This window comes from Equus caballus, chromosome 23 (assembly GCF_041296265.1).
Source record: "Equus caballus isolate H_3958 breed thoroughbred chromosome 23, TB-T2T, whole genome shotgun sequence".
In the NCBI taxonomy this organism is placed as follows: Eukaryota; Metazoa; Chordata; class Mammalia; order Perissodactyla; family Equidae; genus Equus; species Equus caballus.
Window position 1 is genome coordinate 19928441 of NC_091706.1, and position 23862 is coordinate 19952302.

At 40.7% G+C, this 23862-nt stretch overlaps 1 long non-coding RNA gene and 1 pseudogene across 1 annotated transcript in view; one reads left to right on the forward strand and one right to left on the reverse strand.

Annotated features, from left to right (window-relative positions):
* LOC138920314 (uncharacterized) overlaps positions 1–2962 on the reverse strand; it is a 72590-nt gene extending 69628 nt beyond the window's left edge. Inside the window, exons 1-2 of the long non-coding RNA XR_011431290.1 lie at positions 2843–2962; positions 2428–2571 (exon numbers count right to left, since the gene is read on the reverse strand). This is a non-coding gene — a long non-coding RNA (uncharacterized lncRNA). The remainder of the gene's footprint in view (positions 1–2427; positions 2572–2842) is intronic.
* A 153-nt stretch (positions 2963–3115) lies between these two features.
* LOC138920274 (tumor protein D55 pseudogene) lies at positions 3116–3656 on the forward strand (annotated as a pseudogene).
* Positions 3657–23862: the final 20206 nt, after the last annotated feature.

Below are 23862 nucleotides of genomic sequence, written 5' to 3' on the forward strand. Positions count from 1 at the left end.
AGGAATACCGTTTGCAGCTGTAAACTGCAGCAAATACTCCAGTTCATGCTGGAGAATATCTATGGGGTGGTGACTCACTGCATATATTATTGATGGAGCTGGGCTATGATGTGCGATGGCAGTGAAAATAACTCGTAAACTGAAATCAGACACAATATTCTGAGCTTCCACAAGAAAAGCCCAACTACCAATTTTCCCCTCATACTTGTGAAACATTCTGACTGGATGAGGGTTTCAACGATATGCCTTATTTTCAGGCTCAATTAAATAGTTAAACACTTCTCCTGGCATTCAGCTAAAATGAACAAAATGTTCATGGTAGTAGTTCTGCAGTAATCGAAATAAAGCTCTAGAAAACTCGCTATGGTTAGATCTAGCAGTGCAAATGACCAGACTGCAGGGTGAGTTGCCAGGTCTTTAGAAGCAATCTGAACCACCAAGGTGGACTACTTTACAAGTCAATGCAATCAGGAGGCTCCATATTGATCTTTTATAACAAAAGAAGTCAAATGGTTAAACCTGCTGGCACTGCTACAAGTCCCTAAACATTTCTAGATGCAGTATCAATTACTACAATCTCACTTCTTCCATCCCCAAACAATCCGGACCAGGCGAAGGGTATGGTTTTGCTTTTATATTGAAATTTCAATAATCTATTCATAAAACATAATATACAGGCTTCTGAACATGAAGAAAAAAACATCCGTTTGCTGTACCATTTACCTTTACGTTTACAGAGGATTCGTATATATCCATCACCTTTCCTAGAGAAATATCTCAAAGTTCATTCTTTACTAAAAATGGGTCAATAGTGTCTTCCTTGGAAACAAAGACAGCAAACCATTGTAGGATCAAAAATAATTCCCAAATTCTTTCTTCATAGGTTACTGAATCAAATATTGTGGCTACTTTTAGTGCCCAAATAACATCAAAAGCCTTTCAGTTTCAGATGAACAGTTTTATGAGCCTTTCTATGTAATACAGATTATTTCATTGTGTAATCTAAAGACGTGAAATTGTAGAACCATGGGGCAACAGTTTGGTATTTTATACCTTAAGAGGATAGTATTGTCAAACAGCTGGTTAGAATCGCTGTAACTTCAGTGAAATTTTACTTGATAGATCTATGTTTTCAAAACATGTGTTGTTTTTATGTGGTTATGCAAAGCCTAACAAAATGCGTTGTTCCAGTGTGTTACTGATGTGTGCAGGTCTACTCAGGAGGTCAGAACATTCCTAGCTCCTAGGGCCCCTTCCAGAGGCCATGTTTTGATTTGGGATCTGGAAACAAAGTTGCTGAGAGAAGTGAGGTCAGTTTTGCTATGAGGGAAGTCATTAGTCTACCAAAGGGAATCAAAGCTTAACAATGAAACATAGAAACAAGAAAACAGATAGTGAGGTTGGTGGCCGAAACAATTCAGAGAAGGATAATCAAGCGCAAGTTCAAATCTGGGCACTTGGAATCTGAACTTTGAACGGACACTATGCATTCTGCGTTGTTTGGCTTATTAATTCAGGGGCTTCTTTATCCTTCATCTTCAGTTTTGAAAGAGGATTTCTGGTTCACAGTCAGAACATTCCTGAAACCACTAGTGTTTCTGCAGGCAATGGAGAAAAAGTCCACTCTCTGGAACAACATAGGTTTTAGGCAGTCCTTGCTGCCCTTTTCAGGCCTTTATATACATAGCCAAATCCCTCATTAGCCTTCATGTTTCCAACAAGAACAATTCTCATTTTTTCAATCTAGGGAGGCACATGCTTCAGGGCAAGGCAATAATAGACACTACTGAGTTACGTGAAAGGGTCACTGAAGATAAACCCAAAGGAGGGCTGAAGCTGGTTTGGATGCCCAGCTAGATGCTTCACTGCAGCGACATGAGTATGGCAAACTGCTGAAATTTGCTGAGGATCTATCACGTTCCACAAGATCACGCTTGCAAGAACTACCAGCATGTCTGACAAAATCACTGGAATCTAGAACTTCCTCAAGGCTATTCCCTGAGAATGCGCAGCCAGACAAGCAGCTAAGTGATACCTGACCACCTGCCCTCACTGGATTGAAGTCCTGATTCTTCCACTGTTTCAATTACAAGCTCTGAGTAGAAATAGGGGATATGGGGGGTTGACATCCTGACAGACTCTAACTGCTTCAACTTTACTGTGCAGACCACCTCCCACAACTGATAACCATGTAGGTGGGCAGACATGCTTTCAGAAATGTGAGTGGATGCTTGGAAAGAAAGAAAATCCAACCACAATATTGAAAATCCATGTTCCATACATTTGCACATCTTATTCCTTCTCTCCTAAATTCTCACAATAGTCTTTGCTTTTATTAAGCATAAATTTGACACAACTATTATAGATTTACTCATTCTCTCCCTCCCTCTCCCCCCAAAAATGCCAGTTGTGACTGGTCAGACTCACTTTCTGGGCTCTGCTCTCCCCAGTCCCTGGCGCTGTGGATGCTTCGGGCCGGAGCATCAGTCTCCACTGGAGGCAGGAGTTCTGAGCAGCGCTCAAGCCCACTATGCGAGAGGGGCCAGGAGTTTCTGAGGCCCCTGCGGGAACCTGGGAAGGGAAAACGGGGACGGTAGAGGCCAGACCTCCTGGGCTCCCTGCCCCACTTTGGCGCAGTTCTCCTTTATTTCACGTATTGGGCTTGTTTGTAAACTTCTCTTAGTACAAAAGGTTCAAAGGATTTTCAAGGGTTTGGAATGGCCTTTGTGGCAGAAGGAGGTCCTAAGGGGAGTCGGACAGGGCTTGAAGGCGGGGACCTGTCACCCGCTGTGACAGGAGGGAAGAAACCTCTCTCTCTGATAATAACCACAGCACCGCCTACCTCACAGGTCGCCATGAGAGCCAAACCGGGCTCCCAGCGCGAGCGGCCTGGGCAGAGCTGGTTCCGCCTGCGGCCGCCTTTCCCCCAGAAGTCCCGCGCCGCGACCCCTACCTGGCCGACCCCGCCCCCCCCCCCACCGCACACACACCGGAAGTGGGCCTCGTGGGCGGCGACGGCCTCCCACCGCCTGGGTGTCCTCTCCTCCGGCAGAGACGCGGGTCCCTCCCGCCTAGAGTCCCACCCGCTGGCGAGAGTCTGATCCCACAGGCCTCGATGTCGCCTCTGCTGGTCAAGATTATTTCTCCACTGGCCACCAGTTCCACTCTCCGCACCAAGAATCGGCCCTAGACTCTTAAGGGACATCTTTTTTCTCAGTCCGTGCCCGGAGCCATGACAGAGACCTCTAAGCCCGCTTAGGAATTCCACCCAACTGCCCAGCCAGAGGCTCACAGAGGCCGCGCAAAGGGAGCCCATATCCGAGTTCGCTGAATTGGAGGTGGAAATTGTCGCCCTGTGCCACACGCTGGCAGCCAGAGAGAGACGCTGCGTGGAGCTCAAGAGGAAGCTGGGCCTCGAGGCCTTGGTGGGGCTGAGGCAGCATCTGCCCAAGAGCTGGCGCAAGGTTCAGGTCTCCAACGCCCACGAGAAACAAAAGACGACAGCTGTCCTGTTCGCCGTGGGCTCTCCCATCTGCGGGAAGCTTGCAGACATGAAGAAGTCGGCCACATTCAGATCCTCTGAAGGTCTGATGGGGACAGTCAAGTCCAGAGGCCCAGGGGGCAGAGAGCTTGGCGGTGACTGCCTTCCTTCTTGAGCGGGAAGTGGGGATGATCTGCTCCCAGTTTCTGAGACTGGGAACGATCCACTTTCTGGAAGTGGAGCTGATCCTGTTCCAGGGAGTGCGGATGACCTGCTGCCCTTTCTGAAGCTGGAGTGAGCCCCTTGGTAACCTTGCCTGGCCACCTAACCAGTGCGAGAACTCCCCTCATCACAGCTGCAATTCTGCCCACCAAAGACAAGGAGCCAAACTACAATTGTAAAGTTAATTCGGGATATGGACAGAGTCCAATTTTGAGAAAAGCAATGCCCATTTGTAGATAGATAGTGGCTGCCATTGAGATAGAGAACGCAACGCTTTGCATCCAGCTATTTTACACTGAAATTTATAGATGAAATGTATCACTATCCTAATCTTCCTGGGGTTGCATTTACATGGACAGGACAATGGCTCCAGAGGGATCTTAGGCAAAGCCCAAACTCTTTTTTGGAAAACTAATCTGTCGGAAGGATGAAGTAGGTTTCTGTTTAGAACTGGGAAAAGATATGAAATAATGTGTAATTTTATCCTTTCCCATTTCCTTCTTTCCCTAAATCTCAGAAGGAACCTTGAAAGCTGCACCTGGCCTACGATTTTTATTGTAAAAAGATGATCGAGAAAACTTGTTTTTCTCTTGAGACCTCAGAAAAGGGGGGAATATTAGTAGACTAATTGTTACATAATCCTGTAACTTTTTTAAAACTTGATTTATTTTAAAGTTCCTAATTAAACAGAGTAACTGTAGCTTCGATTTAGGAAATGAGCTACTTTGGACTCAAGCTGAAATTGCAACTCTGCTTTGCCTTGTGCTTTGTTTATAATCTTTGTATATATCAAAAAGAGGGTTTTTAAGTGTAACCCTTGTGGCAGCGTGTCTCTGCCACAGCAGCGTGCCACAAAAGGAAGAATATTGCTTTTCTGTTCTGCAGCAATTCCTAGTTAGTTACCCCCTCCAGCTGAGGGGCTGGAAGGAAAACAGCACAGCCAAGTTCAAGAAAGGTAAACCTCTTAAGCAACATGAGCAAAACCAAATACCACTATAAATGCAAAAGTACGTGGTACACTGTAAAGTCACTGATGTATTCCAACCCTCTACGGATTTCTCAAGACAGTTTTGCTTGGATTAAAACAAGATGTTCAACTATTTTATGTGTTTGTTTTTTAATTTGTTATCAACCACAATGGTTTTCTATACTGAAGAACTAGAGACAAACTTGCAGCATGCATAAAGGCCAAGTAGTCCAACAGGCAAAGGCTTTGACCCCATACCGCAGAAAGCCTTGTGTTAGGAAAGATCTCAGACTGACATCATGGCTAACCCAGAATATGTTCTATTTCATTTAATACTTCAAACAAATGCAGTAACAGTTTCCTCCAATAAATCCTCAACTCCCCAAGAGCAGTAAAGAACATATCTATTTTTGTTCATCATTGTATTCCCATGCCTGGCTTAGGGTAGATGTTCAATAAATACTTGTTGAACCAATGAAGGAATCAATATCACATACTTCAGACATCAAATCTTAGATCTAAGAGATTATCAACAACATGAACTGGTTTACAAGTTCCTTCTCCTTTTAAACGAAGCATTTTACTTCCCTATTCAAAGACAGTTTGAGACCCTACTATGTGTCAGGCACTGTGCCAGGCTCTGAAGGAATGAAAATTAATTAGACATGGTCCGTGCTCCCTAGAACAGATTTTCAAATCATTACAATTCACTGCAGTAGGTACTAAAGTCGAGGAAGTCTGTGAAGAAGGGTGTTCAACTCTACCTTGATAAGTCAGAAAAGAACTCAGGCAGAAAGTCTTAGAGGACTGGCAGGAATTTGCCAGACAGATAAGAGTAGACCATTCCAGACAGTATCCAGAGGAACTAAGTCATGAAGGAATGTAGTAGAAGGGCATGTTCCAGGAAATACCAATGTCATTGTGGCTAGAGAGAGGGGGGAAGTGGTGAGAGATGAGGTTGGAGAAATAAACTGGGCCAAGATCATCGAGTCTTACATGCTATCTCAGACATTACTATTGTATCCTGTAGGATATAGGGAGGCATTGAAGGTACTTAAGTCAGGAAGAACTTATATGCTATCTCAAACATTAGTATTTAATCCTGTAGGAAATGAGGAAGCACTGAAGGTACTTAACTCAAATCTGTGCTTTAGGTAGGTCACTCTGGCCACCATAGAAGTAGATGGAGAAGTGTTTAAGAGGAGGAATCTCCGAGAATTAGGAAACAACTGCATGGGAGAGAGGGATGGAAAGATTTGAGAGTTGATAAGGATGTAGAATTGGAAAGACTTGATACTAACTATGCTGGACCTGCACATCCATTTTGCTTTGGCTATTTTGTTGGATTCCAGCACAGCTGCATCAATAGCCATGGACACCAAATAAAATACCTCCACAAGAATGTGGACTCTGGATCAAAGGTTTCCTCCAGATTTCCTTTCTTCCACATGCTTCTACCCTTCCCATACATTGCTTCCCCTCATTCTGTGGTCTGTCTTCATAATTTGGTCAGCTCTGCTCATCTAGCCTTATTTGGATTTTGTAGCCTAACTTCAGCCTATTTAATTTTAACTTGGCCATTGCAGGATGCAATTTCCAATAGTTCCTGAAATATGTGAACCCTCAAAGATACCCCATCCCTGGGTCTGGCTCATCCCTTGACAACCACAAGTTAGGGGATATATTGGAACAAAAACTGAGGCTCTCAGTTTTCTTGGTCTTCCATTGCCCATATGAGTGAAGGGGATGTGGTGGAAACTAAAGACAAGGGTTGAAAGTTCTGGCTCTCACACTCCCCATGCAGCTGGCAAGGATGGGAGGAGAGTACCAAGCCCCTGTAATTGCCATCATACATTTCCCAGCACATCCCTAGCATCACACCCAGAGAAATGCACCAGCAACTTCTGGAGGCTATTTTACTTCTAAGCTCCAGATTTGAGAGAAACTATATCACATACCTACTCTGATGGCTTGCGTGGATTGCAGAGAGGTGAGCAGTGACCACTGACCCAGAACTGTGTAGGTCTTCTGATAGTGTTAGGCAATGTTCTTGATGGCCCTACCAGTCAAGGGGACAATGATGCCATTTGTTGATTCAGCTAGGGGATGAGGTCAGTTGCAGCTAGGCCATGGAATTTCAGTTCTTTCCCATGAACTCCAATGTAAGGGTAAAAAATGAATGCCACTCTATAAAAACTACTGGGGCCTCAATGCAGTCACCATCTGAGACCATGTTCCACTTCTGCTGGCCAGGTCTGTTGGTGGAAGGCTAAATGATGCCACAACTTCCAGTGTCTAGAGCCTCATTCACATAAGGCAAGTGACAAAGGGAAGAATGCTTTCCTGATGATGCACCTTGGCCAGCTAGTATAAAGACATTATCATGCCACTTGGCCATCTCTCAGAAATTACTAAGCAGGTCCCTAAGATAGTCAAAGATGTCTGGCAATTCCTGACAGTTCACCAAGTAATTCACAAGTTCATTCCCTGGGTATCTATATTACCACCCAAATAACTGAAGCCAAGAAGAGAAGTAAGTTCTTCTGGAAGTTGAAGGTTTTAGTCACCTGTACCCCAATCCTGGCTACCTGGCCTCAGACCCACGGCATCAAAACTGATGCATCCAGCACAGTGTTACCTCTCCAAGGAGACTCTCCTCTTCTTTCTCTCCCCCTCCCAGTAACTTGCAACTAATTGGGGAAGAAGAATTGTACCTAACTGAAAGCAACAATTCATAGACTTGGCTCATCCAAATTTTCTTTCTGGAACATTAGAACTAAGAGATAAAAAGACTCAGTCAGATGGTAACTGGTCTGTACAGTCATATAGATGTGGGGGTTTTTTGTTGTATTTGGAACATATCCAAGCACAGAAGGTGATCCGCTGAAAGGAGACCAGAGCAGACGTGCAGAGAGTTGCCATGTGACCACTCAGACTCACTCCCTAGCTTGAACTGAGGGCAGGACACAATTCCAAAGAAGTGAATGTGAGCTGGGCCATGATGCCAAAACTTCACCACCACAGAAACCCTTAAGTCTCATGCCAGAAGAGTCACTTGGGTTTGTAAGATGACAGAAATCATTTATCCCCACTAGGAAAGTTATAGGTCAAGGGGCAGTCTTGGGAAACACTGGGCAAACTAGGGAAACACTGGCACCATGACCAGGGAAGAGGAGGAAACTCTACTCCTAACACATTGCTGTTTTTTTAATTATGAGTTTACTTGCTTACTCTACAAATATTGAGCACCTACTATGTGCCAGGCACAGTTTAGGTGCTAAAGATGCAGCAGTGAGCAAAACAGACAGAAACATCCTTGCATTCATGGGGCTTATATTCATATGGGGGAAAAAATAAACGATAACATAACAAACACCCATGCAGGCACCGCAAAACTCGAGGCCCAGTATAGCTATTTACCAGGGGCTGTGAACACTTTACAAAAAGTCCTGATGAAACTGATTTCTTCCTAATTGGCTTGGCTTCGCATCATGCTTAGATCTCCTTTTTATTTTGTCACATTTTAACTTCATAGTATGGCTTTATCTATCCTAATATTGACTAAGAAACCTGTGTTGTAACCCAGGATACCCACATTTCTGACCAACTGGCTACAAACTTTCAGTTCTTACTACCCTTTCAGATTGCATAATTCACTGGAATGACTCACAGAACTCAGGAAAGCACGATATTTACGATTACAGTTTTACTGTAAAGGATACAAGGAAGAAGTGGTCAAGTGAAGAGGCACGTAAAATGAGATCTGAGAGGAAATCTGAAGCTTTAATGTGCTCAGGATGCGTCACCCTCCCAGCATATTGATGTATCATTAACAACCTAGGAGGCTCAGGTGTCCACAGTTGTTATTGTGGTTTCATTATGTAGGTATGATTGATTGAATCATTGGCCTCATGATTGAACCCCATCTCCAGCCCCATCTCCCTCTCCAGAGCTTGGGAGGTTAGGCTGGGATCATGTGGCTCAAATCCCCAAACTTCTAACCACACAGTGTGTCTTTCCAGCGTGGCCAGCCCTCACCCTGAAACTATCCAGGAACCCACCAAGAATAATAAAGATGCTCCTATTGCTCAGGAAATCCCAAGGATTTAGAGAGTCCTTCCAGGAACCAGGGACAAAGACCAGCCAAATTCTTTATTATACAACAAAACCAGGCAATAGGAAGCTGCCCTCAAAATGGTCCCTCAAGTTCCACAAACACAAGCAAAGGGCACTGTGCCTCCACGGCAGCCTGTAAACATTGCTTACAGACAATTTCCTTGTCAATGTTCCTTACCACCACAAAACTGTCATATAATAATTCAATGCATTGTTCCACCACCCAAGGTACACCATTCCGTAGCTCTTATAGCTTCCAGACCATTATTTACCCCAAATTCCCATATTAACTGATCATTAGTAACACCCTAGTGGTTGGCACCTAGAAAAGCCACAGACTCCCAATAGAGAGGCATAAAATACCTTCAAACACACCAGTGACCTTTGGGTTGAGGCAGCACTGGAGATGAAACATCTGGTCTACTCAACCCTGCACAAAACTGGAAGATATCTTGCTTAGCATATTCAAAATCTTTATGTACTATATGGAAGCTCAGATTCAATTATTCTCATCCCTGCATATTCATCCTGGCTTCCACTGATTCTTGCTGAGCCTAGTCCCTCTAGACCTTTACCCACCTCCAAATATTATCTCTCAGCCCAGAAGCCTGGGCTGGGAAGCCAGAGCACATAAAAGTATTAGAGGCCTGCTGGTTGGTACCTTGGTTCTTTCTATACTTAACACTGTGGGGAGGTTATGGAGCCAGAAGAATTGTGGTGAGCATCAGCCTCCCACTGCAAGCCTTTAATGGAGCCTGTCCGGGGCCTTTAATGGAGCTCTCCTGACGGAGCTGAGTGGGGAGGTGAAGCCTTGCCTCAGCCATCCTGGACACGCTCTCAATCATTCCTGGCCTGCTGTCACTCTGAACTCTCCTTCTTCCTCGGAACTCTGCCCCGCTTCTGTCTGACTCCAAACCTTGGCTCTCTGCACTTCAAACTTTGAGCCCACCTCTGGCCCTGTGGATTTGGTATTCCAACCAAGTGTTCCCATCAAATGCCTCTTGTCTTTTCCTATTGGACTCTTTCATTTAGTTTGTGCTTTCATCTCTGACTGTGTTTGCTGCCTATGAAAACCTGGTAAGCCCATCTGAACCTCATAGGAGAGGAGATGGCAACTCACACATTTGGAGTCACCAAAGATTGGCTAGTTTGCAGTACGCATAGTTGCCAAGAAGGCAAACATTTATAACAATGAAAGTGAATATTTGTATACCACTTACTGTGGACCAGACACTATTCTAACACATTTTGTACTTTAATTCATTTCATCCTCATTCTACCTCTTCCGTGCAGGTTCTTTATTATCCCAATCTTACAGATGAACAAACCAAGGCTCAAAGAGGTGAAGTAACTTTCTTAAAAATACACAGCTAGTAAGTGGCAGAACCATGTGAAAGCCAGGAAGAGAGGTCTTAAGCAGAAACCAACCCTGCCAAAACCTTGATCTTGGACTTCCAGCCTCCAGAACTGTGAGAAAGTAAATGTCTGCCGTTTGAGGTGCCTAGACTGCAGTATCCTTCTAGGATAGCTCTAATACAGGCTAATACAATCTCCTTCAAATTTTCATTCAAAAGTCACCCCTTTTGCCACTCTATGTCCAATTTTAACCACCATATACCCGTTTCCAGCTTTAACACAATATATCATAGATTGTGTTTTTGCTATTTATTATTTTTTTGTCTGCCTCTTCCACTAGATGGTAAACTCCATAACAACAGAGATTTTGGTCAGTTTTGTTCACTGTTATGTCCCCAGCATCTAATGCAGTGTCTGGCACATAGTAGGTGCTCAATAAGCAAATGACAGAAAGGAAGAAAGTCCAGGAGCTGACTGGTTCTCCTCATAGCTCTTCACACTCCATAGGACAGGACGGAGGCAGGGCTGAGCCAATGAGTGAAACCTGGTCTGTATTTAGAATGGGGTCAGCATGATGACAAATGTCAACTTCAACAAAAGATCAGAGTAGCCAGAGTTGGAAAGGCTAATGAGGGCCAAACCAAGGAGGCATCTGAAGTCACAAACAATTAAGGGCATGTAATGACTAACTCTTCCCTATACCTGCTTGTTAAGCCTTGTGGCTTTTACTTCTGCTTGCTTCACCTGCCCAGATGCTCCAAGTGCTCCTCACTCCTATTTTGACACTCTTGTCCTTAGCCCAGGCAAGACTGGTGGTAATCTGAGGAATGATATGCACATCTAATGAGTGCCTTCAAAAGTTTCCTTCCCTCTTCAAGCCTGAGAATCCTAGAAGGGGAAATGCTTATAGCGCTCCCTCAGGTAGAGGCTGGGAGTCTCTCCAGGCTCCACCAGGATCTCTTGCTTTGGCCTACCTTCCCCCACTGCCTATTTCATTATCTGTCACATGGATTTCACCTCTCTCCCTGGTCCCTTTTGATGGCATCTTAGTTGTGGTGTCATTCCCAAATGCTGTCCTTGAAGCACTTTATTCAGAAGTCTCTGAGCAGCCAAACCCAGCATCTGGGGCTCCTGCTCCAGCAGGAGTGGACTTAGACCAAAGACATAGAGACGACTCTGTAACACACCCCTTCTCTCAGCCACCTCGCTCCGCTCACAGCTCCTCCTCAACACTAGAGGGTGCTACTCACACTGCCATTTTACCCTATTTTGTGCCACACAACCCCATTGTCATGCTCTTCACCCCTAAACCTCCATCAGCTACATCTCTCAATGAAATGTTTATCATTAAGGCCTAAATCTATGATTCCCCCTCGAATATGGATAAACCTCACACCAGTTCCTTAAGTAGAAAAAAACACTGACCATTAACTAGGGTTTTGACCTTGACCTGTAGAACCTGCTAGCAGTACTGAGAAGGGGGTCAGAGGGAAATGGTTTTCAACTCCATAGAGTATCTGACAAACTTTGTGTATTCACTTCAGGACCAGGCAAGTGAAGGGAATTCCTTGTTCTGATCCAAAACGAGAAGACAGAAATTCTTCTCTGAAGGAAGAGGTTGTTTGTGGCTGTGGAGGCAGAAGGAAGAAGACTGATTATCAGGGTCAGTGGATGAAAAGAAAGGAAGTGTGTCAGGAGCTGCTGTGAAGCTGAGCAAGGACGAATTCTCAGCTTCTCACAACACATCATCCCCTAGTCACCAAACTCTGAAATCCTCCAGCTCCACACCTCATTATCCTCCTTCCAACCATCTATTAGGGAGATTTTCCACCCTAGGTGACTTAGAAGTCGGGGATAGTTGGGGAGGGACAAGTCCCTCATTCCGGGCATCCTTAGTTGGACCCCTGAACACATCTCCCTGTAAAAATACTGTTCATTGAGTGGCCAAGTCCTATAGTTCTGTTGGAACTCTACTTCAGAGCATTATGGGCTAAACATAGCTGGGCGCCATGCATAATATGGTTTCCCTGGAGAGTGGACTCTGACTTCCACATAACTCACTTCTACAAATGAACCACTGGATTTCTGCCATTCTGACATGGGAACTGCCTGTGAAACTCTCAAATGAGAGAGGAAGATACTCTGGTGTCTTTAGGGACTGTTCAGTTCAGAGGATAAGGAAAGATTGTGCGTCCTTTTTGCTTGAGAGCTTTCCTGCATTGCTTTTTGTTCATTCTAGAGATCAAGAAATATGTTCCCCTCCTTCTGGCTAGGTCTTAAAGGATTCTAAGGCTATGGACCAATATAACCGTTGAACTAGTCAAACTAAGGGTGTTGTGTCTCACTTGCTTAGAAATGGAAGAGAACAAGTCAAAGTTGGAAGGAAGTTTAATTTTAGCTTTTTTTGGCATTTTGACCATGAAAACTACTAAAATATTTCTGATAAATGTGCGCTTCTTTACCAGAGCTCAGAGATATAAGTTTAAATTCCAATTTTTAAACCATATTTTATCAACTTTCATATAATTGCATATAATACATCTATTGTCTTTTGTAATCCTCACTGAAGCCTTTAAGGAAGAAATTAACACTCCCATTTCACCAATGAAGAAATTAAGGCAGAGAGATTAAGGAACTTGCCCAAGTCTTCGAAGCTTGAAAACAGCAAACATTTGAATCCAGGTGCATCTGACTCAGAGCCAGGCTCTCAACTACTCTGTTGCCTCTCAAATGGCAGAAGTCCTGCTGCCACCGTTACACATCAGCCACTACTATCAAGGATTGCCCAAGCACCTTTATAGTGTAAGCATCATGTGCAAAAGACTCTCAAAGGTTTTCTCTGTAGAAAAGAGGGCACTTGCCAGAGGAAGGTGTTCTTGAATAGTATTAAGAGTAACACATCCTTAAAATTAAATTAATCTATGCTTTTTGTGCAATAGACGGTCTTTAAGCAAGTATCTTTTAAAAGTAGAATATAGAATATACAAGTACAATATGAATAATGCAATCTGCATAAAAACAGGTGTAATGTCTTGTACGGATATAGGTGCCCTGCTTAGGGGAGCTGGAAAACAGAGCGGGACAAGTATGCGTGTGTGCACATGGGGAGTGGCCCTGCTACCATCCAAGAGAGAGAGGGAGGCGTAGTGTGTGCTAGTCCCGTCTCTAGCCTTGCACGGAGGCTTATTAATATTGGGAGACTCAAGTCTAGTGACATGAGCTAGCTCGGTTTGCATAATCCTCTCTTGAGGCTGTGGCTGAACTGTGGTGGAAGTTTGGACCACTCCCCCTCAATTTCCCCAGGATAGTCCATAAAGCTCTAGACGTGTCAGTCCTTCCTATGGGCAGATGAGCAATGCCCATCAGTTCTTGTAGGTGGAACTTCGTTGTTACTCTTCTGGAAATGGGTGTTGGGTTTCAGGAACTTTCACCCTCCACAGCTCCTAAAATGCAGTATGTTAGAAATGCAATCAGTTTACACCAACCACCACACCTCCCTCCGCCCCCCAATTCCCAAACAAAGCTCTGGATATTCATGAATCATTATGACTGCTTAATTTCAGGGAGTTCTGCTGAATTGCTTCTAAATTTCTCTGGATGTAAATTGGAATAAGAAAATTTTCCGAAAAAAAACCCCAATAGAAACACTGGTAAAGTCAAAAATACAATAAACCTAGCAGATCAACCACCCATGAAGATAATATGAAGGTCAAAAGACAAAAGTACTAAAATTACCTATTTCCATGATAAGAGGGTAATGGATACATACACACAAAAAAAGAGGTTAGCTATGCTATCAAAAACATAAAATGTGGGAGGAGAACAATAAAAGATTAGAGCTTTTAGAAAGAGGTCGAACTAAGGAGACTATCAACTTAATATAGATTGCTGAATATGTAGGTTATTATATATGAACTTCATAGTAATCAGAAACCTGAAACATAAAATAAATATATAAAAAATTAAGAGAAAGGAACCCAAACATAATATTAAGAAAGCCATCAAACCACAACGGAAGAGAGGAAGAGAAGAAGAAAGGAACAGAGAAGAATTACTAAAACACCCATTCAAAAGTAACAAAATGGCAATAAGTACATACTTATAATAGCTACTTTAAATGTCAATGGACTAAATGCTCCAATCAAAAGGCATAGGCTGGCTGATTGGATAAAAAACAAGACTCATAAATATACTGCATACAAGAGACACACGTCAGACCTAAAGACACTCACAAACTGAAAGTGAAGAGATAGAAAATGATATTCCAGGAAAATGGCAATGAAAAGAAAGCTGGAGTAGCAATACTTATATCAGATAAAATAGACTTAAAATAAAAACTGGAACAAGACACAAAGAAGGGCACTACATAATGATAAAGGAAACAACACAATAGGAGGATATAACACTTATAAATATCTATGCACCCAACATAGGAGCACCAAATACATAAAGCAATTATTAACAGACATAAAAGGAGAAATAGATAGTAACGCAATAATACTAGGGGACTTTAACACTACACTTACACCAATGGATAGATGATCCAAACAGAAGATCAATAAGGAAACATTGCTCTTAAATAACACATTAGACGAGATGGACTTAGTAGATATATACAGAACATTCCATCCAAAAACTGAAGAATACACATTCTTTGCAAATTCACATGGGGCATTCTCCAGGATTGATCATATATTAGGGCACAAAACAAATATCAATAAATTTGAGAAGATTGAAATAATACCAAGCATATTTCCTGACCACAGTAGTATGAAACTAGAAATCAACTATGAGAAGAAAATCAGAAAAGCCACAAATATGTGGAGATTTAAACAAAATGCTACTGAACAACAATTGGGTCAATGAAGAAATCAAAGGAGAAATCAAAAAAATGTCTGGAGATAAATGAAAATGAAAATATGGCATGCCACAATTTATGGGATACAGCAAAAGCAGTTCTAAGAGGGAAGTTAATAGCAATAAAGGCCTACCTCAACAAGCAAGAAAAATCTCAAATAAACAATCTAACCGTGCACCTAAAGGAATTGCAAAAATAAGAACAAAGCCTAAAATCAGTAGAAGGAAGGAAACAATAAAAATCAGGAAAGAACCCCAAAACATATTGCTTCATTATGATTGAGATGTATTCTGCATTCAAAACCTTTGTGCACAAAGAGGCTGCAGACGTATCTACCTCAATTGCAATTTCTCTTACAACTGGGATTGATTTCTGGACCTATTAGAGGAATCTCAGTTGCTTCACTAATTGTACTTGGTCTCAATTCTAGGTCATGAAAGAAACTTAACTTTGAGACCTGACTCACTGACACTCTGAAGTAAAGTTTGGAACCTCTCCAAAAGCTACCAATTCCAGGGCATTGAAATTGAAAGGGAACCTCTCATCAATATTTCCTTCTACTGCTTAATTCACCTTAAGTTCATTATCAAGGGCCTATAACGTGAGTAACTTTGCTGCGTTTCTGTTTGTTTAGCTAACAAATACTAGTCGGGAGAGTTTTGAGCCTTGGCCAAGATTGTCATTAGAACAGTGTCATGTGGAAATTTAGTGACTTGGGGGTGTTCCAGGGTAAGAAGAGTTAACATCTTTCCTCTCCTGAAACTTTAAGATAAAAAGACAACTCTTTATTGAAATATCCAATCTTAAAGAAATCTAAGTTGCCGAATAAAGCAAGTTTAAGAGGAAATAAACTCTGCAATATCACTTTAACTGAATTTAAGGATTAGAAGCTTTCTTGAAGATCCATTGGATGTTTTCACTAAACCTGGAATGCTTCACTCTCAACATTTTATGATCTGCATCTTATCCCAAGACTTAAAACATTGCTTTTTATTTTCTATAACAGCTTTATTGAGACATAATTCACATACCATATAATTAAATGTGTACAATTAAATGGTTTTTCATATATTCAAAGACTTGTGCAACCATCATGAAAATCAAGTTGAGAACATTTTCATTGCCCCAAAATGAAGCCTTCCACCCATTAGCAGTCCTCCCCATTTCTCCCCAACCACCCCACCCATTCTGGACATTTCATATAAAAGGATTCATATAATATGTGCTCTTTTGTGATTGGTTTCTTTGACAGCATAACATTTTCAAGATTCATACATGTTATAACTTGTAGCCACTCTAAATTACTTTTTATTGTCAAGTAATATTCATTCCATTGTCTGAATATTTTATCAGTTCATCAGTTAATGTGCATTTGGATTTTTTCCAATTCGGGGCTATTTTGAATAATGTTTCTATGAATGTTTGTGTATAAGTTCTTGTGTGGATATATGTCTTCATTTCTGTTGGGTATACACAGGTGTGGAATTGCTGAATCGTATGGTAACTCTACGTTTAATCTTTTGAGGAACTGCCATGCTGTTTTCCAAAGTGGTTGCATCATTTTCCATTCCCACTAGCAGTGTATGTGGCTTCCAATTACTCCACACCCTCATCAACACTTGTTATTAGCTGTCTGTTTGATTATAGCCATCTTAGTGGTTGTGAAGTGGTATACCATTGTGGTTTTGGTTCACATTTCCCTAATGATTAGTGATGTTGAGCATCTTTTCATGTTCTTCTTGGACAGTTGTATATATTTGGAGATCTATTTATTAAGATGCTTTGCCAATTTTTTAACTGGGTTATTTGTATTTTATTATTGAGTTGTGAGAGTTCTTTACACTTTCTGTATGTAATTCTCTTATCAGATACATAATTTCCAAATTTTTTCTCCCATTCTATGGGTTGTCTTTTCACTTTTTTGATGGTGTCCATTGAAGCTTAAAGATTTTAAATTTTGATCATATCTCATTTATCTGTTTTTCCATTGCTCCTTGTGCTTTGAGTGTCTTATCTAAGTGGACATGGCACTGCTCATTGGGTCATGCTGAGGCGGCATCCCACACAGCACAACCAGAAGCAATCACAACTACAATATACAATTATGTACTAGGGGGCCTTCGGGGGCAAGAAGGAGAAGAAGAAGAAGAAGGAGAAGAAGGAGAAGAAGGAGAAGAGGAAGAAGGAGAAAGAAGATGGGCAACAGTTCTTAGCTCAGGTGCCAATCTTTAAAAAAAGAAAAGAAAAAAAAGAAAGCTTTGCCTAACTGAAAGTCGCAAAGATGCATGCCTATTTTTTCTTCTAACAGGTTTATAGTTTTAGCCTTTATATTTAGGTCTATGATCCATTTTGTGTGCAATGTGAATGGGTCCAATTTCATTCTTTTGTATGTAGATATTCAATTGTCCCAGCACCATTTGTTGAAAATTCTCTCCCTTCATCATTGAATTGTCTTTACATCCTTGTTGAAAACCAATTGACCATAAATGTGAAGGCTGATGTGTGAACTCTGATTCTGTTCCATTGACCTATATGCTGTCCTTTTGTAACTGCCACACTGTCTTCACTATTGTTCTTTAATTTTGAAATTGAATTTGTTTTTGAAATTGGAAATTGTGAGTCTTCTACCTCTGTTCTTTTTTTTTTCAAGATTGGTACCTGAGCTAACAACTTCTGCCAATCTTCTTCTTCTTCTTTTTTATTCTTCTCCCTCGCAGTACATAGTTGTATATTCTAGTTGTGAGTGCCTCTGGTTCTGCTATGTGGAACAACGCCTCAGCATAGCCTGAGGAGTGGTGCCATGTCCGCGCCCAGGATCCGAACTGGTGGAACCCTGGGCCGTGGAAGTGGAGTGCATGAACTTAACCACTCAGCCATGGGGCAGGCCCCTTTGTTCACTTTTAAGATGTTTTTTGCCTTTCGGGGCACTTTATATTTCCCTGTGAATTTTAGGATAAACTTGTCAATTTCTGTGGAAGAAATAAGACAGTTGGGATTTTGTTGGGAATTGCACTATATTGATCTATATTGATCAATTTGAGCAATATTGCCAACTTAACAATGTTATTTCTATCCATTGACCCGCGATGGGATATCTTTCTATTCACTTAGGTCTTTAGCTTCTTTCGAAAATATTTTGAACTTTTCAGAGTTTGTACTTCTTTAAAAGATTTATTCCTAAGTATTTTATTTTTGATGCAATTCTAAATGGAATGAGTTTATTAAACTTTCAGATATTCATTGCTAGTGTATAGAATACAATTGATTTCTGTATATTGCTCTTGTGTCTTGAAACTTTGCTGAATCTCTTCATTAGTTCTAACAGCTTTTTAGTGGATTCATCAGGATTTTCTCTATATAAAATCATGTCAAAATAGAGATAGCTTTATTTCCTCCTTGCCAATCTGGATGCCATTTATTTCTTTTTCTTGCCTAATTGCCTTGGCTAAAATCTCCTATACAATGTTGAATAGAAGGGATGAGCATGGACATATTTGGCTTGTTCTTGATTTTAGGCGGAGAGCATTGAGTCTTTCACCATTAAGTGTGATGTTAGTTGTGGTTTTCTTGGTAGATACATTTCATCAGATAGTGAGAGTTCCCTTTTATTCCTAGTTTGCTGAGTGCTTTGGTCATGACAAGGTGTTAGAGTTTGTCAGGTGCTTTTTCTGCATCTATTGAGATTATCATGCGGCATTACCCTTGATCCTATTGATATGATTAATTGATTTTGGGCTGTTAAACCAACCTTGTGTTCCTGGGATAAATCCTACTGGATCATGGTGATTAATCCTTTATATGTTTCTGGATTTGGTTTGGTAGGATTTTGTTCAGGATTTTTGTGTCTATATTTACAAGAGACATGGGTCTGTAATTTTCTTTTCTTATAACGTCTTTGGCTTTGGAATCAGGTCACACAGAATGAGTTGGGAAGTGTTTCCTTCTTTTCTTTCTTTTGGAAGAGTTTGTGAAGAATTGGCACTTTCTTCCTTAAACACTTGGAAGAACTCATGAGTCAAGCCATCTGGGCCTGGGCTTTTCTTTGTGGGAAGTTTTAAAATTACTACTGCAATTTCTTTACTTGCTATGAGTTTATTCAGATGTTCTCTTTATTCTTGAGTCAGTTTTGATAGTTTGTATCTTCCTAGGAATTTACTTCATCTAAGATATCTAAATTTGTTGGCATACAGTTTTATGTGTGTGTTGACCAACTGTATCCCCTCTTTATCAGGAAGCTGTCCACCCCCATTCTCTGTAGTTACAGTGGCAGAGTTCCCCAGCCACATTTATCAGATGTGAGCCAGGCTGCCTAGCTACCCTTGATTGGTTTATCTGACCAACTGGGGGGTTGAAAAAGAGCTCCTTCTCTCCAGTCACACAGAGCAGTTACATGTAAGCTCAGAAGCTCTTGGTAGCCACATTTGCCATCCCATTAGCTGAAAAATAGGGGAAACCATTTTGTGGTGAGAGGCATCAGTGAAGCCAACTCGCGGAGTAAATATGGGAGGCAGAGGTTTGATTAGGATTAAATCACTGGTTTTGGTTCATATTACTGAAATTTAGTTGTATGTCTGTCAATGATTTCTCACTCTCACAGCCTTCTTTTCTTAAGTCCTTTGAGAAGACATCTTTCAAACACAACTAATAGAGTCTTGACTAATAGAGAACTCTGTCCTGGGGAGCGAGCATTGTAACTGTAGTCAAGAGAGGCTGCATTCTATGTTCTTAGGGTGCAGTCACAGTCAGTGGTGAGTCTCAATGAGAGAGTGACAGAATAGTGATGTAACTCAGGCAGGGACATACTTTCTATTAGTAGCTAGTGAACTGAGGCAACGTAGGATCATAAAATTACTCTTCTGGGTGAATAGTAAAAGCTACATTCTCTGTTATACTCTATTTCTTTCTTTTTAAATTTATTTATTTATTTATTTTTGGATGTACATCATAATATATTTTGAATTCTGTGCAGATTACATCATGTTCACCACCCAGAAACGAATTATATTCCATCCCCTCACATGTGAGCCTAATCACCCTTTTTGCCCTCCCCCCTCCCCCTTCCCGTATGGTAACCACTAATCCAATCTGCAATGCTATGTGTTTGTTTGTCGTTGTTTTTGTCTTCTACTTATGAGTGAGATCATATGGTATTTGACTTTCTCCCTCTGACTTACTTCACTCAGCACAATACCCTCAAGGTCCATCCATGTTGTCACAAATGGCCGGATTTCATCATTTCTTATGGCTGAGAAGTAGTCCATCGCATATAAATACCACATCTTCTTTATCCATTTGTTCCTTGATGGGCACCTAGGGTGCTTCCAAATCTTGGCTATTGTGTATAATGCTGCACTGAACATAGGGGTGCAAGTATCTTTATGCCTTCGTGTTTTCAAGTTCTTTGGATAAATACCCAGCAGTGGGATAGCTGGATTGTATGGTAGATCTATCCTTAATTTTCTGAGGATCTTACATACTGTTTTCCATAGTGGTGGCACCAGTTTGCACTCCCACCAGCAGTGAACAAGGGTTCCCTTCTCTCCATATCCTCTCCAACATTTATTGTTTCCTGTCTTGCTAATTATAGCCATTCTGACCAGAGTGAGGTGATACCTCATTGTAGTTTTGATTTTCCTTTCCCTGATAGCTAATGATGTGGAGCATATTTTCATATGCCTGTTGGCCATCCGTATATCTTCTTTGGTTCAGATCCTTTGTGCATTTTTTAACTGGATTGTTGGCTTTTTTGTTGTTGAGCTGTATTAGTTCTTTGTATATTTTGGATATTAATACTTTATTGGATATACGGTTTGCAAATATCTTCTCCCAATAGTTAGGTTGCCTTTTCGTTTTGTCGATGCTTTCCTTTGCTCTGCAGAAGCTTTTTAGTTTGATGTAGTCCCATTTGTTCATTTTTTCTTTTGTTTCCTGTTCCCGGTCAGACATGGGACTTGAAAATATGCTGCTCAGACCAATGTCAAAGACCGTACTGCCTATGTTTTCTTCTAGAAGTTTCATGGCTTCGGGTCTTACATTCAAGTCTTTAATTTACTTTGAGTTGATTTTTGTGCATAGTGTAAGACAATGGTCTACTTTCATTCTTTTGCATGTGGTTGTCCAGTTTTCCCAACACCATTTATTGAAGAGACTCTCCTTTCTCCATCATATGCTCTTGGCTCCCTTGTCGAATATTAGCTTTCCATAAATGTGTGGGTTTACTTCTGGGCTCTCAATTCTCTTCCATTGATCTGTGTGTCTCTTTTTGTGCTAGTACCATGCTGTTTTGGTTACTACAGCTTTGTAGTATATTTTGAAATCAGAGAGTGTGATACCTCCAGCTTTGTTCTTTTTTCTCAGGAATCCTTTGGCTATTTGGGGTCTTTTGCTGTTCCATATAAATTTTAGGATTTTTTGTTCTATTTCTATGAAAAGTCTTGTTGCAACTTTGATAGAGATTGCATTGAATCTATAGATTGCTTTAGGAAGTACGGACATTTTAATTATGTTAATTCTTCCAACTCAGGAGCACAGAATATCTTCCTATTTCTTTGTGTCCTATTCAGTTACTTTCAACAATGTTTTATAGTGTTTGGTGGAGAGATCTTTCACCTCTTTGGTTAAGTTTATTCCTACGTATTTTATTCTTTTTGTTGTAAATGGGATTGTATTCTTAATTTCTCTTTCTGCTACTTCGTTGTTAGTGTATAGAAATGCAACTGATTTTTGTACATTGATTTTGTATCCCATGACTTGACTGTATTCCTTTATTGTTTCTAAGTTTTTTAGTGGAATCTTTAGGGTTTCCTAGATATAAAATCACGTTGTCTGCAAAGAGTGACTGTTTCACTTCTTCTTTTCCAATGTGGATCCCTTTTACTTCTCTTACTTGCCTGATTGCTTTGGCTAGAACTTCCAATACTATGTTAAATAAGAGTGGTGACAGTGGGTATCCTTGTCTGGTTCCTGTTCTTAGAGGGATAGCTTTCAGTTTTTCTCCACTGAGAATGATATTAGCTATGGGTTTGTCATATATGGCCTTTATTATGTTGAGGTATTTTCCTTCTATACCCATGTTATTTAGAGTTTTTATCGTAAATGGATGCTGTATCTTGTCAAATGCCTTCTCTGCTTCTATTGAGATGATCATGTGATTTTTATTCTTCATTTTGTTAATGTGGTGTATCACGTTGATAGATTTGAGGATGTTGTACCATCCCTGCATCAATAGAATGAAACCCACTTGATCATCATGTATGATCTTTCTAATGTATTGTTGTAATCAATTTGCTAGTATTTTGTTGAGGATTTTCACATCGATGTTCATCAGTAATATTGGCCTGTGATTTTCTTTTTGTGTGTTGTCCTTATCTGGTTTTGGTATCAGGATAATGTTGACTTCACAGAATGAGTTAGGAAGCCTGCCCTTAAATCGTCAATTTTTTGGAAAAGTTTGAGAAGGATAGGTATTAAGTCTTCTTTCAATGTTTGGTAGAATTCACTAGGGAAGCCATCTGATGCTGGACTTTTATTTTTGGGGAGGTTTTTGATTGCTGTTTCGATCTCCTTACTGGTGATTGGTCTATTCAAATTTTCTACTTCTTCTTGGTCCAGTTTTGGAAGGTTGTATGTTTCTAAGAATTTATCCCTTTCTTCTAGATTATCCAATTTGTTGACGTACAGCTTTTCATAGAATTCTCTTATTATCTTTTGCATTTCTGAGGTGGTGTTGTAATCTCTCCCCTTTCAATTCTGATTTTATTTATTTGAGCCTTCTCTCTTTTCTTCTTGGTGAGTGTAGCTAAGGGTTTGTCAATTTCCTTTATCTTTTCAAAGAACCAGCTCTGGGTTTCATTAATTTTTTTCTTAGTCTCTATTTCGTTTATTCCTGCTCTGATTTTTATTATTTCCTTCCTTCTGCTGATGTTGGGCTTTGTTTGTTGTTCTTTTTCCAGTACCTTTAGATGTGCTTTTAGATTGCCTATTTGGGATTTTTCATCTTTGTCGTGGTAGGCCTGAATTGCTATAAACTTCCCTCTTAGAACCACTTTTTCTGTATCCCACAGATTTTGGCATGTCGTGCTTTCAGTTTCATTTGTCTCCAAGAATTTTTTGATTTCTTCTTTGATTTTTTTATTGACCCAATTGTTGTTCAGTAGCATTTTGTTTAATCTCCACATTTTTGTGGCTTTCTGGTTTTCCTCCTGTAGTTGATTTCTAGTTTCATACCTTTTGGTCAGAAAACAAGCATGGTATTATTTTCGATCTTCTTAAATTTATTGAGACTTGTTTTGTGGCCTAATATGTGTCAATCCTGGAGAATGTTCCATGGGCATTTGAAAAGAATGTGTATTCTGTGGTTTTTGGATGGAATGTGCTGTATATATCTACTAAGTCCATCTGGTCTAAAGTGTCCTTTAAGGCCAGTGTTTCCTTGTTGATCTTTTGTTTGGGTGATCTATCCATTGGTGTAAGTCAGGTGTTAAAGTCTACTACTATTATTGTGTTACTGTCTAGTTCTCCTTTTACGTCTGTTAACAAATGCTTTATATATTTAGGTGCTCCTATGTTGGGTGCATAGATATTTACAAGTGTTATATTTTCTTGTTGGATTGTTCCCTTTATCATTATGTAGTGCCCTTCTTTGTGTTGTGTTCCAGTTTTTGTTTAAAGTCTATTTTGTCTGGTATAAGTATTACTACCCCCGCTTTCTTTGCTTTGCCATTTACATGGAATATCTTTTTCCATCCTTTCACTTTCAATTTGATGTCTTTAGGTCTGAAGCATGTCTCTTGTATGTAGCATATACATGAGTCTTGTTTTTTTATCCAGTTGGCCACCCTATGGCATTTGATTGGTGCATTT